General features: G+C 38.0%; 1 non-coding gene across 1 annotated transcript; it reads left to right on the forward strand.

Moving 5' to 3' along the window:
- The first annotated feature begins 3,748 nt into the window (after positions 1 to 3,748).
- LOC141624451 (small nucleolar RNA R71) lies at positions 3,749 to 3,855 on the forward strand. The gene has a single exon (XR_012534257.1). It is a non-coding gene; the product is annotated as a small nucleolar RNA R71 (small nucleolar RNA).
- The last annotated feature ends 13,899 nt before the right edge of the window (positions 3,856 to 17,754 follow it).

A 17,754-nucleotide genomic window follows, 5' to 3' on the forward strand; every position in this document is an offset into this window, starting at 1 on the left:
ACAAATTTCTACCCGGAGATTGCCTCCCAAAGAGGAGCGGGGTCATACTTTTCGGGAATCTTATGATAATATGGTGTATCACTAAGACCTAATGCTTTACTCAAAACATCAAAGGTGATGCGCCTATTCACATTGGCAAGGCGAAACTCGATATATGTTCTAGTCTCTACCTTAGTCACTTTCAATGAACTTAAGAATTCCAAGGTAAGGGAGGGGTATGTCAATTCTCTTGTAGTAAACAATTTTCCCAACCCCATGGCTTCAAAGAAGGCTTTTGTTTGTTCAAGGACACCCAATTTGTTCAAAGCATCTTCACATATGAATTTGGTGGGTAGAATGGCTTTCTTAGCATACTTGGCAAATGTATCCCTATGGGAGTTAGAAATGAAAATTACCTCCGGATAGTTTGATAATTGAGCAATTTTTGGAGTTGTTGATGTTGTTGCTTCCAAGGGAGGATCTTGTTGTTGTTGAACTTCCAAGTTTGCACTAGCAACCACCATAGCCATTGAAACTTTCTTTGCTTGAAGGCATTGTTGCCTTTTTGAGAGTGCATTTGCCTTGAGTGCCTTTGTTGCTCCTTTTGTTCTTGCCATTGATGATTATACCAAGAAAAGATTGAAAATCTTCAATTTCCAATTATACCCAAATCGATTTTAAGATGAAAAGATTTGCCTTTGTATTTCAAAAATCGACTCAAAGGTTGAAGATTTTGGGGCTTGGGTTGATTATTATTGTAAAAGGAGTGATTAATTGTTGTTGTAAGGAAGTTTGGATTTGATTTTGTTTAATTTGGTTGAGGAAATCTTGTTGTTGGTGATGGAGAGGATGAGGGTTTTGGGGTTTTGGGTAGTGTTTGAATGAATGAATGAATGAATGTGGGAAGGGGTATTCAAAACACCCGAAATTTCAAAATGCAGGGGGAAGATGAGCGGATTCCTGTCGGGACGCTCGGATTCTGCTCAATTTGGCTTCAAGAAATCTCACCTAAAGACGAGCGTCTTTCAATGAAGACGAGCGGATTTCTACAATTCGGGACGAGCGGATTCCCTTAAAGACGAGCGGATTCTGTTACAGCGAATTTTCTTGATCTGCACTGCCAAAAAGACGAGCGTCTTCTTGCAAAGACGAGCGGATTCTTTCAGACGAGCGTCTTCTAAGCTGGGACGCTCGGATTCTCTAACAGACCAAAATTTTTAATTTTGCAGCTCATTTGGACGGACGAATTCTTCCATAGACGCTCGGATTCCCATAAGACGAGCAGATTACCCATAGGGACGCTCGGATTCCACCTGGTCTACCCGGATTCAGTTCCATCCGTGCACTTGCATATCCCGTGTCATTTTCATTCTTCAAATCCCGTGTTCTCCATTGTAGGGGCACTACAAAGGCATGAGTAGCCTAGGCAATTGATATCCCCACTCTAAGTTAAAGCACTACACATCAATAAAATCATTAGTCCCTCCCTCACTTCTCTCAAAAATGATAAATATCTTGATCAAGGCATAAAAATCCAAAAATGACAAAAATGCAATGTAAAAATTAAAATGCAAGTTACGGAGTTAGAAATATTTACAAATGGTGGTTTGGAGAGGACTCCACCAAACTCTCATCCTTAGAGAGATGTCATAGGGGCATGTCCAAGGTGTTGTTGATGTTGCTCAACACCTTGAAGAAGTAGTCAAAAGCTTGTTCATTGTCATGATAAAGATCCTCAATAGATCTTTGCACTTGTTGTTCTTCATGTTGGTCTTGATCGATAGCATTACCAATGTAGGGATTGAAAATCCCTTCAAACTCATCGTCCCAAAGACCGCAAACTTCATCTACTTGGTCACTAAAGATCTCTTGAGTTGATAGAGACAACTCTTCCACTTTCTTGTCTTGGCCAATGAGGCCATCTTCTTCACTTGTCATGGGTGAGCTTTTCAAGCTCTCTTTGTTACAATTCACTTGCTCTTTGAATGGAGCATCATCAACTTTCTTCTTCCATTGGAATTCCGACTTCTTCCTATCATCCTTCCGGCTATAATGATCAACCATAAAACATGGTTCATGCAAACGGGGAGCTCTCATGGTCTTGTCAAGATTGAAAGTTATGCTTTCATCTCCCACTTCTAGAGTGAGCTCTCCATGCTTCACGTCTATCACCGCACTCGCGGTGTGCAAGAAAGGTCTACCTAGAATGATTGAAATATTGGAGTCTTCTTTCATGTCAACAATGACAAAGTCCACCGGGATAAAAAATTTCCCAACTCTTACGGGAACATCTTCCCATATCCCTAATGGTGTCTTCGTCGATCTATCGGCCATTTGGAGTGTGATATTGGTGCATTTAAGCTCTTCCATCCCTAACCTTTTACTCACCGAGTACGGCATAACACTCACACTAGCCCCTAGATCACATAAGGCTTTGTTGATCGTGGTGTCGCCAATGGTACACGGTATTGAGAAGCTTCCCGGATCTTTAAGTTTTGGAGGTGAACTCCCTTGAAGTATTGCACTACCCACCTTAGTGAAGGCGATAGTCTCAAGCTTCCGGATCAACTTCTTCTTCGTAAGGATGTCTTTCATGTACTTTGCATAGGCTGGCATGTGATTGATTAATTCCGTGAAAGGAATCGAGACTTCCAAATTCTTCACAATTTCCATAAATTTTCCAAGTTGGTCATCAAATTTGGGCTTGGCTTGACGACTTGGAAAAGGAAGTCTAATCACAATGGGCTCCTTCTCCTTGGCCTTGTCTTCATTTTTCTTTGAAACTACTTCTTTTGATGGTTCTCCATCTTTGGAGTTTTGCACAACTTCTTCTTTGTCACTAGCTTCCACAACTTCATCCTCAACTTGCTTCTTCGGTGCTTCATACCTCGTACCACTTCTCAAGTGAATGACACTAACCGTTTCATGTCTCGGGGGATTACTTTGAGGTGGTAATTGCCCCTTTTGTCTTTGTGAGCTTGAAGATGCTAGTTGAGTCAATTTGGTTTCCAACATTTTGGTGTGGGCTAGGATGTTGTTGATGGCGATTTCCTTTGCTTGACTATCCTTTTGCATTTGAGTGAAAAACTCTTGTTGATTCTTTTGCATTTGGAGGACCGCTTTTTGAACATCAAAACCTTGGTCATTTTGTTGATTGTATGGAGTTTGATTTTGGTAACCTTGGTTTTGGTTGTAAAAGGGTCTTTGATTTTGGTTTCTCTTGGGAGGTGGGGTGTATGTTGGTTGAGGGTTTTGAACATTTTGGCTTTTGTATGAGAGATTTGGGTGGAATTTGGTGTTTTCATTGTAATAGTTTGAATAAGGGGTACCACTTTTGTATGCTTGAAAAGCATTCACTTGTTCATTTGTTCCCCTACATTCACTTTGGTCATGTCCCAAAGTTCCACAATTCTCACATATCCCACTTGGGATTGATGAAGATGCCGTCATGGCATTAACATGTTGCTTTGGTGATTTTGAGGCTTCTTCAAGTCTAGCCATAGCTTTTTCGAACTTCAAATTGATGGTATCAATGTGGGCACTAAGTTGAGCACCCAATTGAGTAATAGAGTCCACTTCATGCTTTCCTCCTCTAGTAGCCTTGCGAGGTCTACTATATTGTGAATTATGCACCGCCATTTCCTCAATCTTGTTCCAAGTTTGATTGTCGTCAACTTCGGTGAACATTCAATTTGATCCCATGTTGAGAATGTTTCTTGAGTCTTCATAAAGACCGTTCAAAAATTGTTGTACCAAGAACCACTCGCTAAGTCCATGATGAGGACATGAGCGACAAATTCCTTTGAATCGCTCCCAAGCTACATACAAGGATTCTTCATCTCTTTGCTTAAAGCCCGTAAATTGAGCTCTTAGCATGTTAGTCTTTTCCGGTGGATAGAACTTTTTGTAGAAAGCTAGAGCCAATTTCTTCCAAGAGTCAATTCCGAGAGTAGCCTTATCAAGGCCTTTCAAACATTGTTTTGCGGTGCCAATTAGAGAAAAAGGAAATAAGACCCATCGAATTTGGTCTTGAGTTACACCGGTTTGAGAAATTGCATTACAATAGTCACAAAAAGTCTCCCTGTGAGAGTGAGGGTCTTCATTAGACATCCCCCGAAATTGGCTTCTTTCGACTAATTGGATAAATGCGGATTTGGCAATGAAATTTCCGGTTAAGTGTTGTGGTGTGGGAGTACCATTGGGTATGTTCTCCTCGGTTGGTACGGAATGTGATGAAAATTTAGGCATTGTGGGTTGATTTTGTGTTGGATTTTGTGTTGGGTTCTCCTCACCTTCTCTTGCAAAAGGGTTGATGAACTCAATAGTGTTTGGTTGAATATCTACAACCTCACCAATACCTCTCAAAGTTCTCCTAGCAAGTCTTCTATTGTTTGTCAAAGTCCTTTCAATTTCGTGATCAAAGGGTAACAAGTTACCTTGTGATCTTCTAGACATGCAAAATATCAAACAACTTGAAAATAATTAGAACAAACCTTGAAGAGTTTTACTTCCCCAAGGCAAATAAAAACAAAACTAATAACAATTTAAGAAAATCTAAATCAAGTTAACACCGTCTCCGGCAACGGCGCCATTTTTTGCTCGTACTCACTTGGAGGTTTAGTTTTCGGTACTTGTCGTTAGGAGCACCTAGACCAAAACACAATTTATAACTCCACAAACAACTCTACAATTAGTAAAGAGGCAAGTAAAGTTCGGATCCCAAGGGACGGGAATTGAGATGAGATTTTCAATTGCAACTAGTGGTGTCTAGGGGTGTCACAATTTGGGGTTTGAAGTAGAAGATCACTAAACTAAATAGCAATAAAAGTAAACAAGCAAGATGATTAAAAAGGGATGTAAACAATTGATAAAAAGCACTAGGGTGTCATGGGGTCATAGGGTATTCATGGGAATTGATCATACAAACATATTCTCAAATTATAAGCAAGCAGTTATTGTTGTGATGGATCGAGTTGGTTTATATCTTACAATCCTAGGAAAGTTTGGGTCCCGGAGCCGAATCGATTAGATTGTACAACACCTACAAGTCGACTTAATCTTCCCTACTCAACTTTATGCATGGTCTAATGAGACTCGAGTTGGTTTATGCCTTACAAGTCTCATTGAAAAGATAGGTGATGGGTAAAAAATGCAAGGATTCATAGGCTCGCATTTCATCAAACATAACATGTGCATAAGTTGAGATCACAACAAGCAAGCAAATAAACTATGAAAACATATTAATTTAAGCATGAATCATCCCCCATGTTGGTTTCCCCTAATTACCCATTAACCCTAGCTAAGGAAACTACTCATTCATTATCATGTTGAACATGCTAGCAAGGTTGTCAATCATACCAACAAAGTAAAACATAATGAATAAATGAAGATAATTAACAATAATTAAAAAGGGATTAAGAGAATTATACCTACTGATGATTCCAATAATAAAGCAAAGAATAATAGAAGTACTTGATGATTGATTGGAAGGTTGTCAATCTCCCAATAATAACCCAAATAATCTTCAATTACCCAAAATAAAATCTGAACAAAAGAGAGATTAAGGAAATGAGATTTGTATTAAAACTTGATTAAATGTTGATTACAAGATTAAAGAGAGATTTGATTGATATAAACTACACTAGAGATTGCTACAAAGAACATCATAATCTAATTAGCCTAATGGGGTATTTATAGTGGGGATTAGGTAAATAAATTAGGATTTACTAAGGGCTTAAATGACGATTAAGTCCTTGAGGAATCACCGGTCTCAAGGGAGACTCCGGTCTCCTTTTTGTCGGTCTTAGAAAAATATGCGCATCCTTCATTGAACAAGTAGAAGACAGATTTAGCTGTCACACAATCCGAGCGTCCAGGGCACGGGACAGGCGGATTGTGGGTGTTTTGGACGAGCGGATTCGCGGGGTGGACGGGCGGATTGTGGTGGTTCTTGACGGGCGTCCAGCTGGGGAAGACACTCGGATTGCATGTGCTGGACGGGCGGATTGTGGGCAATCCGCTCGGATTCTCTTACAGCTTCTTCCTTTCTTCTTTTCTTCCTTTCTCTTCATAAAATCCTTGAGGATTTCCTCGGGGATGCAAGGATCTTTTCTCATCATTGCCCATCTACTATAGTATGTACAAAGGCCTTCTAGTCTTGTCTTCTCTTTGATGCTTGGTCATTGAATTCGATCAATTTAGCTCCATTTTGCCATGAAAATGCAAGGTTTGCACTCCTTTCCTACCAAGGGATCAAAACCTCAAAGAATATGCAAAACAAAGGACTAAAGATAATAAATGACCCAAATAGGCACTAAAAAGCATAGGAACAAGGCTAATTCGGGGGCTAAATATGCTCAAATTATGGTCACGTCAATTTACCAACGAATGTTACATTTATCATTTTTGCCCTTAAAAAAATCCGATTATGCCATAAAACTTTCGAAATAGTAAGTAAATTACTTTGGTACATTAGTAAAAAAAAGATTTTACCTATTAATGAAAAACTAAAATAAAACAAATCTAATAAACGAAAACAAGATTATTTATATAAACAATATTTCAACCAAAATAACTTAAATTCAATGTAATACATTGAAAAAATTCAAGATAAATTTGACATAAACTTGAAATCTTTATTATGGTCAGCAGATCTACAAACTTGAAGCTCTAAACAGCGGAATGACACGAATTTTCGCACCGAAATTGTTTCAAAACACAGTTTCATATAAATGAGATCAGAGTTACAATGAAACGATGGATGAGTCCGAGTGAGGTGAAGGGAGAAGGAGATTGTGAATGGAGGGAGATTGAATGAGATAGTGGACAAGGGGTTATAGCATTATAGGCAGCAATTTTTGATGGACATTCATGGAGCCATGGAGGTGGATAATAAGGGTGGTTGTAATTAGGTTAAAGTGAAATTGAAGTCTAAAGACAATTCTTAGTTTGGGCCGAGGAACCATGGTCTTACGAAATACCCGGAGTACTTGATTTTAGATATTATCTTGGGTAACTCCGTAAAGAGTATATATTATCGTATAATTTGAGTAATAATTTACAGTTAATTTTTGCTTAAGACTGTATTATCCGTCTTAAACTTAAGACATGTTAAATATCACCCACATTGGTATATAGGACAAACCTTTTATCTATTCAGATGCATTCTACTTTTGTCTTATTAATCCCATATGAGTATATTTAATCCGTCTTAAGCTTAAATGGATAATGCCCGTTTTAACAAAAAAATTTGAACAGTTTATTGTTTTAATTAGTTTAATTGATTTATTTGTCGAAAACATTTAGTTTAATTTTATTAGTTATTAGTTATTCAATTAACAATTAGTTGCTTCATTTTAGTTATTAGTAGTTTGATCATAATGGATTTACTTTTGAATATAATCATGTTTTATATTCCTAATTATTTAATATTAACTTATTGTTTAGTCATCGAGTCAAGCGGGCTAGCTATGTTGGGTCGGGTTTAGACCCTAAACTTACATATCATTTCAGGTTTAAATTGATCGGGTCGTGGGGTAAAATTTACTTGTTTTTGTTTTTTTGTACGCAAAATTTACATGTGTTTTATTCCTAGAAAAAAAACATGCTGGGTCGAGTCCACTCAATTATTTTCCTTTAATTAAAATAGTTTCGCAAAAAATAAAAAAAGTAAAGAAATCATTGAGACGGAGGGAGTAGTTTATAGTTTAGAGTGTAACACCAAGATTATTTTATTTTCTGATTGTATTTTCATATGTTAACTTTGTTAGGATATATTTTCATGCGGAATGTATTCTGAAAATCACTATATATCCTTATAGTTAGAGAAGTTTTGCTTTAAGTCACTTTTCAATTTCACACCCAAAAAAAATAACTTGCCTGAAGAATTCAGTCTATTTGCCATTATTGATTCGAGGAGATTATGTTTCTCATTCAAGCTTTGGAATATTATATGAATAATCGTAACTGATTTACTCTATTAATAACAAGTTTGCTCCGCACTTGAAAACAGTTTTTAAATTATATGGAGTTTCTAAAATCAATGGAAATACAATTCTGTGAGTTTATAGTTCTCAACGATTTACATAATACTCATAAAGTTTGACAAAATCGTCATGTTATTATGATGTTAATTCAAAAGCTCAACTAACATAGTTAAAAGGAAACACCATATAAATGCATCCCACGCACACTAATTGTATAGTATATCCCTTTTGTGTTTTTAAATTGTTTAAAAGAGTGTTTCGCAACAAGAGTTTAATTTGAAATGCCGGCCTCATTTTAAATTTTGCAAATCGAAATAAAGATTTGGAAATGAGAGAAGTTAAAGAGTTGATTTCAAATGAGTTTATTTTAGCCTTATTTGAATTTGGTAGGCATTTGGAAATCCAAATCTAATAGGTTTGCCAAACATGCAAATTAGATCAAATCTGAATTTGAGAATAAAATCTTTGTTCCCAAACACACCATAACTGTATTTATAAATCGGTTTTTCTAACCTATGCCCACTAGGCATAGGATACGAAACTCAAAAATGAAAGAACTAAATGAAGGTTTTATGAGAAATTGTAATATCCTATCACTTTTACTTTTCTTTACAAGAAATACATTTATTGCTTTCCTATTTAGTTTTCTTAGAGCACCCACAATAGAGAGGAATAAGCATCCTCTTAGCACTCTCTCTCTCTCTCCTTTAAGAGGAGGTCCTTTCTATTGTTGAGATGTATGGAACATCCTCTTAGCAAGAGGATGTTCTCTACTTCCTCTAATTTTAGAGGAAGTATAGCTTTGGCCCTCCATTCAACTTCACTTTACCTGTTTCCATTTCCTACACTATTCACAAGTACACATTCATTCTCGATTTTCTCTTAATAGATAAGTGAAAATATATTCATGTGGGATCTTGTTTGATTCGTCTTTACGGGTACATTAAAAATACCTAACTTTTATAATTTTTGCAAATACGTAGCTAATGATATTTATCGCGTAAAACACGCGTTGGCGAACGTGAAAAAGCAAAGTGGTAGAGTGGAGTTGAATAGAGGAAATAATATTTTTCCATGTGAGTTATTTTCCTTTATTTTTTTTCTTTTGTAAAAAGTTAAAATGTTCATAAATGGGTAGAGGATGGATAATAGGATTCTCTCTATTGTAGACAAAAATATAGAGAGGAGGATAAACATAGCGAAAGTGAAGGTGGGTCATAGTAAAAGTAATATGTCAAAAAATGAGATGGTAAAAAAAAAATAAGAGGATTATACCATCCTCTCTATTGCTCATGCTCTTATCCTATGCCTACTCGACCTAGGTTAAAAAAATCATAAATAACGTAAAGTTCTTTTACATTTTTTTTATATCAAATTTAAACAGTTTTTTATATTATTTAGCCGATTAAACAATAGTTGTACAATCGTCCACAACCACAATCGCTACAAACGAAAAACGTTGAATGCCGCGTGCGGAGCACGCGGCGTTCCAACTAGTAACTTGAAAACAAAATAGAACCTAATAGTCCTTAAATAGTGCCCCTAGTACGTAAGAAATAGAATAAGGGCTCTAATACCCCCACTAATCCATAATTGAACAATAAATAAGGCCCATGGTTCCACCTAATGATATACGGAGTATTTAGTTATCCTTGTTTCCAAACCCAACATTTGTGCGTTGGTCCAATTTATGGCACACTAATTCACCAGCTTTGGTAATCCGCATTATCATCGGACTTGAGTAGCAAAGAAGACAACAATGCTTGTGTTTCTTAGCCCGCTTCGCTTATCGACAAAATTTTACATAAAACTCCTCCTCAAATAAGTGCACAATATAGTAGTAAACCGCAAATAAAGGGAATATATTTCAAAATATACTAAAAATGTCGAAAATTAGTACTCCCTCCTATTCATTCATTCATTTCCTCCCTCATTCCTTTTTAGGTAAGTCGGGTTTTCTTTCCTCTTTCCTTTTTTTGATAGCTTTTGTGTGGTTCAAATTTAATTACATGTGGAGTAGAGTGGAATAGAGTGTTTTGTGTGGTCCAAAATCATTTTCTTAATTTTTGTGCAAAATAGAAGGGGGAAGAAATGAGTGAATAGGAGGGAGTATAATATTATGGGGAATAAGTGTATAAAATATAGGTAAAATAATAAGTTATCAAACTCCCCCACGCTAGACTTTTACTCGTCCTCGAGTAAACTCAAGAGGCAAAACAAGACAATATGAAACAAGATCTAACTAGTGACAAAGTACAAGGGAACCGAGCAATAATCCAACCAAGGTTTTCGAAAAGAAATTAAACACAAGTTCAAAATCATTTTAATTTCGAAACAAAGTTAATATCACCATTTAGCAAGTAAGAACTATTACCCTAACAAATCCGACAAAATATCATGTAATATGTACAAGTGACCATTCATTCTTACCACAAACTGTGTAGACAAGTGACAACCGGTGACCCTCACTTTCGGGAATCTAAACGCGGAAAATCACTCACTCTCATGTGTCCAAGTGATGAGAACAAGTGATGAGGACACGGGTCACACATATAAACTAAGCCTAAACTTACCTTCTAATATATGTCAAGAGGACTTTTAATGGTTGTAACGGGGCTGATGGTTAAAGGTAGAAGGTGGATAATTTATGGAAATGTGGTGTTAAAGAGTAAGCTAGAGAAGAGCATGTCAAATCTCGGCCAAAGACAAGAATGTAAAAACCTCAAACAACTCCTCGTATTAAACAAATCACAAACACCATTTTTATTGTCAGACTCCATCATATAGGATATACACCTCCATTAACAATTAAAACTTAAACCTGATTTATTAAAAACTTTTTTTTTTCTTCTTCTGATCTCCTTTTTTTTTTTTTCATTTTCTGTTTTTTTTTTTGTTTTTTTCAAATAAATTAATCTTCCACGTATGACAAATATTCACCAAATTGCCATCAATTACTCCCCCATGCTTCACTTGTATTATACCTCTACTCAAACCGAGAAAAATAAACACTTCACTAGCCCTTGCTGGGGTAGGATAATGTGGGAAAACGGGTTAAAATATCGGGTAACAAAGAAACAAGGCTAAGGCTCAAAGGGGTTGCAAATAGGAAATATTAAATTTAGGACGGCTTTTTGGATAATGTAGTTCATAAACAAATGAATGCTTCTATCATTGATGTAATCCTAAAGGCAAGTACAAATCCTATAACCACTCATGAAAGAATTAGGTTGGCATGGATGTCCCAATCTCGTTTGGCTTATGTGATTTCACGGGTTTTTGATCACACGGTCATAAGTCACAAGTCTAGTCATACCTTCATACCACTAACAATGTCACAAGATAAAGCATAAAACAATTATTCCGTTGGACTATCAAGGGCGAAAACGTCTTACAAACATCTTGTGATCAAAATAGAAAACAATTTGCAAGCAATTCATTTTGAAAATAATAGTAACTCGATCAAATTATGCTCATTATCCGACAAGTATTCGCCACTAAAATCATATGATGGTGACAACAGAAATTAATTTTAAAATTTTAGCATATTCACCACATTTCGGAAATAGCACTGATAGTAGTATATTCCTCCCCCATGCTTAAATATTGCAATGTCCTCATTGTAATCAAATAAATCCAAGAATGCAAGGACATAATAAATAAGGAAAGGAAACGAGCTCACCGAAGTAACGACAAACCAGAAGTTTGCTCGACCATAGAAAAGTGCTTGGTGGCGTGAGGAGCATACTCAATTGCGGAATGTCAGTGTATCCGCCAACATTGACGACACCAGGAACCCCAGAAATCCAAAAGCACTCCCAAAAAAGTAGCTCATAGTCAAGTCAGACAAGCAACAACGCTGACTCAACTCTTACATGACCAAATTGCTATAGCAAAAGTCAAGACATCCCTTGGAATTTGGACAAAACCAACCCGTCTTCACAGGAAAACATCCTTGCGTCCGAGCAGAGAGCGACCCGAACTTAGCTCAAGTTAGCTGCAAATGACCTCATATATGCCCAGGGAAGTCAGCCATCACCAAGCTTAAATTAGCAGCTAACCTGACTCAGGTTTTCGTGCTAGTCGCCGCAGCAGGGAACGCTTGGACCCGCAGTGAACCCATCAAATTACACCATTATAGACCAAACCGTACAAGGAGTACTGGCGCAACTCATATATGGACTCGATATAGCAGGAATCGAGCCCAAAAAACCCTTCTGCTACCGCAAAGAAATTCCAACAACTTGCAACTAGCAAATACCATACCCTCAAGGTAATACAAGAAGTCAGCAATTGTGTTAAATATGAGATATTAACCCATTAAAACTGAAACAATGGAACCCATATTCACCATAAATCAGCGGTCCAGCGCAACAAGAATTAAAACCACACAGGAACTCGACAATAGCAGGAGTCGAGCCTGTTGTTCGTAAATTCTGTAGCAGCAAAGAATTACGAAAGGAATAAAAATGCAGTGACGAAATAAATGCCAAAGATCAGAAATACCGACAGAGGAAAGGTAGTGACACGGTACGGAACCGCCGCCTTAAAAACTATTTCTCCGATGACGACCGTGGTGGCGATCAAGATCGACCGGTAGTCCCCAAGGTTTACACTACTGCCGCCTTACAAACTCGCCCACTCAAGAATGTAAGGCCTGGAACGACATCAATTAGCAATACCCAGAAATTTATGAGAGAGCAGAGAAGACGAGAGAAGATAGTTTATGTTTCTGTGTGTTTTGATAGAGAAGTCGGGCTCTTATTTATAGCCAAATCAGAAGCAACAGAAGCAGCAAAACGTGCTCCTAAGAAGTTGCGGTCAAGGGCTAAAAACGTGGAGCATGACCCTCCTATTTGATCGGTTGGACCGACCGATTCAACTCAACAAAGAACACAAACCCAAAACAAAACTCGGATGCGGCCCAAAAAGATAGGCACAGCCCGCCGCAGGCGATTGCCAAATCCCAAATCCCGAATCACGAATCCGGATCCGGGCCGGGCCGGGCTCGGGCACGGGCACGCGCGCGTGTGCGAGCTGAATTAAGCACCTCGCAAAGTCTTTACAAAAGACTCCCCATGACCACTAGTGATAAGGTAAGGGAAGGGGTGTTATATAAACCCATAAAACACCCACTTCCTCACCAATGTGGGACAAATGGAAACTAAGAAAATGGCTCTCAAAGCCTCTATTTCCAACAATCCCCCACTAGAGGCGCCAGAGCCAGAGAAAGAAGAATTCCTGGGTAAAGGAAGGGTGGATACTTAGGTATCAATATCTTTCGATCTGAATTGACACTTTAGTGAAATGAGGAAACAACTTACTTACAACTAGAGAATATCTTGCGATTTGAATTCCTAGCCGAACTTCGGTCGATACCCCCCACTACACATATCATACCTTCAAATTAAGATCGTCCCGCGATTTCAGAGTGCAATGCGCTCTTTTAGAGCTTATGCGTTACCTTGGTACTGATAGGTGTGACCACATGACTTCTCATAGTCTTAGGATCATTACACCTACGTAGGTGGCTCAAGTGCTTCTCATCAGCACTTCTCACACGAGCCATTAAGGACATAAGTCCAACCTAGAGTATAATTCATCAAGTGCGTCTCAAAAGCACCACCATAAAGGCTATGAATCATACTACGCCATAGGAATGGAAACTTTGGACCTAGTCAATCTCAACTTTGACTCATGGACCTAAGCCCCATTCCCCTCGACGTATTAACGACTAATCTCTTAGTCAACCCCTTAGTAAAGGGATCAGCAAGATTACTTTCGGACTTCGCATAGTCCACAGTAATCACTCCATTCTCAAGGAGTTGTTTAACTGCAGCGTGCCTTATTCGCATGTGTCTCTTTTTCGAATTGTAGACACTATTCTTTGCAACGCCAATAGCAGCTTTCGAGTCACACAGCATGGAGACCGGTGTCAGCCGTCCTCCCCATACTGGTACATCAGCCAATAGGTTTTTCAGCCAATCAGCTTCTTGTCCTGCCAACTCAAGAGCTATGAACTCCGACTCCATGGTAGAGCGTGCAATACAAGTCTGTTTAGAAGACTTCCACGATATCGCACCTCCACCCATGGTGAAGACATAACCACTAGTAGAACAAATCTCATCGTTACCTGCAACCTAATTTGCATCACAATATCCTTCTAACACAGCAGGAAATTTACCATAATGGAAACACAGATCAACTGTTCCTCTTAGGTATTTTAGCAAACGACGAAGAGCATTCCAATGTTCATTACCTTGGTTATGTGTATAACGACTCAGTCTACTAACCGCATATGCAATATCTGGTCGAGTACAGTTCATAAGAAACATCACACTCCCTAGGATTTTAGCATACTCTTCCTGGGAAACATTGTTACCCAAGTTTTTACTCAAATGTATACTAGAATCATAAGGTGTTCTAGCAGGCACAACATCAAAGCAGTTAAATTTTTTCAACACCTTTTCAACATAATGAGATTGACTCAAAGAAATTCCATTGGAGTTTCGGATAACCTTAACCCCTAGGATAACATCAGCTTCTCCTAAGTCCTTTATCTCAAAGTGTGATGACAAAAATTCTTTGGTTTTAATTATCACATCTAAATTATTACCAAAAATGAGCATGTCATCCACATATAGGCATATAATAACACAATCAGATTCTATCACTTTGGAATAAACACATGAATCAGAATTGTTAATCATAAAGCCATTACTCATCAAAGTAGTGTTGAATTTCTCATACCACTGTTTAGGTGCTTGTTTCAGACCATAAAGTGACTTGTTCAGTTTACACACTTTATTCTCTTGACCCTCAATCACAAAACCTTCAGGTTGAGACATATAGATCTCTTCCCTTAGTTCACCATTCAAAAAGGCAGTTTTAACATCCATCTGATGTATAACAAGGTTATGAATAGCAGCTAAGGCGACAAGAGTCCTAATAGTCGAAATTTTGGTCACAGGAGAGTAAGTATCAAAATAATCAATACCCTTTTTTTGTGTAAAGCCTCTGACTACAAGTCTAGCTTTGAACCTCTCTATTGTACCATCAGGTCTCATTTTCTTTTTAAAGATCCATTTACTCGTAATGGGTTTACTACCTTTAGGTAAATCAGTCAACTCCCAAGTCTAATTTGACACAATAGAGTCAAGTTCACTTTTAATAGCATCTTTCCAAAAATTAGCATCAATGGATTTCATTGCCTCACTATAGGTTTTTGGGTCATCTTCTATTAAAAAAGCTGAAACAAACTCATCACTAGCACAAACAGTGTATCCAAGTTCAGATAACATAGTTGTATCATAATCATCACCGAAGTTCTTTGGGCATCTATGTCTTTTACTTCTTCTAGGTTCAACAGAAACATCAATAGAAGTGCTAGTACTAGCATGTGAAGACAAATCAGGAGATGCAACAGATAAACTAGGAGATGGTACCACAGTTTTCTGAAAAGGAAAAACATGCTCAAAAAATTCGGCATCTCTAGCCTCAGATATAGAACGGTCACTCAAAGACATAAATCTATAAGCAGAGCTATTTTGAGCATAACCTATAAACACACAATCATAGGTCTTTGATCCAACGGTAGGTCTCCTAAAATCAGGTAAGCCCACTTTAGCCAAACACCCCCACACTCTAAGGTAACTTAGGTTAGGAGGATAGCCCTTCCAAATCTCATAGGGTGTCTTGTCAATTTTCTTATGAGGTACACGCTTAAGAATGTGACAAGAAGAAAGTATTGCTTCCCCCCACATATCGTCAGATAGGCCAGAACTTAAAAGCATAGCATTCATCATTTCTTTTAAAGTTCTATTTTTACGTTCAGCTACACCATTGGATTGGGGTAAGTAAGGTGGACTAGTCTCATGTATTAAACCGTTTGCAGCACAAAAGTCCGCTAAATAACAGGATTTATACTCACCACCTCTATCAGACCTTACCCTTTTAATCTTCCTGTCAAGTTGGTTCTCAACTTCATTCTTAAAGTTTATAAAAGATTGTTCTGCTTCATCTTTAGTCTTAAGCAAATAGACACGGGTGTATCTAGAACAGTCATCTATAAACGTAACATAATAATTCTTGCCACCTCTACTTGCAACATTTTTGAAGTCAGCTAGGTCGGTGTGGATTAACTCAAGAAGACTCGTGTTCCTAGTAGTCACAGGTTTACTAGGTTTCTTTGTAAACTTAGCTTCAACACAGCTAGCACATTTAGAGAATTCTTGACTCGTCAAACTCGGAATTAAACTCATAGTTCTAAGTTTTTTAATATAATCCACATTCACATGACCTAACCTACCATGCCAAACATCAATAGACTCAGCGATATAAGCAGAAGAAGATGCAATATTATTAGTAGCAGAATCAGAGTTCAATACAAAAAGACCCCCAGAAAGATAACCCTTGCCCACAAATTCCCCATTGCGCGACATTACAACCTTTTCAGCCTCAAAAACAAGTTTCAAGCCAGCTTTGTTTAACAAGGCACCAGACACGAGGTTTCGATGCAATGTAGGTACAAATAAAACATTATTAAGGGCAAGTGTTTTCCCCGAGGTGAGTTTGAGAAAGATCTTGCCTTTGCTCGTGATCTTTGCGGTGAAGAATTATCCATGTAGACGCATTCCCCATCGCCTATCTCCTCGAACTCAAGAAATAACCCCTTATCAAAGCCACAGAGGTGTCCTGGAAGCGCCGATTCAAGACCCATTCAAAGAAGATTACCCACGATTAGCTTCAACAACCACAAAGCAGAATGACATCATCGATTAAGATTGGCTTCTTCAGATCTTCTTATCGCACTTTGGTAGGCTTTGTGACCCGGTTTCCCACAAACATAGCAAACCAAAGGACCCTTAGGCTTCTGAATCTTTGCAACCGGCTTGGTGTACTTCCCCGGATCGATCTTCTTTCCTTTACCCTTACCCCGACCAACCTTGGCCTTACCCTTACCCTTGAACTTTTCAAAACATTTGACGGACCACCAGACTCAACCAAATTAGCTTTGACAGCAGCAACAGATGCATTCACAGACTGGTAAACAGCAGGGTTGTCTTTGAGGCGATTTGCCTCTTCGGTCCTCATATGACTGATAAGTTCCATAAGGGACATGTCTTTCTTTTTGTGTTTTAGCTGATTTCTATACTCAGACCAGGAGGGAGGGAATTTTTCCAACAGCACATTAGCAACAAAAAGGTCGTCTAATTTCATGCCCTCACTAACAATATCAGCACACAAATTTTCATAGACATGGACCTGTTCCATAATAGATTTCCCATCCACCAACTTAAATTGCAGCCACTTACCCACAACATATTTCTTTTTCCCAACGTCATCAGCCCCATATTTTTTCAGTAAGGACTCCCAAATGACTTTAGCCGATTTATTATCAGCAAATAAATCGAACAACGGGTTAATCATGTTATTAAGTATGTGACACCTAGCAGTTTTATTGTCCTTAACAAATTTAGCAATTTCATCTTCATTTGACTTAACTGCCTTAGCCGCAGAAGGGGTAGTCTCAGCATCAGACGGAACAATAGGTTTTGGCGGGTCACTAAATAAAACATAATCAATTTCCAGCTGCTCAAAAAACATCAACAGTTTCTGGGACCAACACTTATAATTCTGACCATCTAATTGCTCAATTTTCGAAATATCAGGTACAATTTTCGAAATAACAGACATGGCAACTGCACTAATTAAATAGTTTTTAAATTGTTGTTCGTAAATTCTGTAGTAGCAAAGAATTACGAAAGGAATAAAAATGCAGTGACGAAAT

Source organism: Silene latifolia, chromosome X (assembly GCF_048544455.1).
Source record: "Silene latifolia isolate original U9 population chromosome X, ASM4854445v1, whole genome shotgun sequence".
In the NCBI taxonomy this organism is placed as follows: domain Eukaryota; kingdom Viridiplantae; phylum Streptophyta; class Magnoliopsida; order Caryophyllales; family Caryophyllaceae; genus Silene; species Silene latifolia.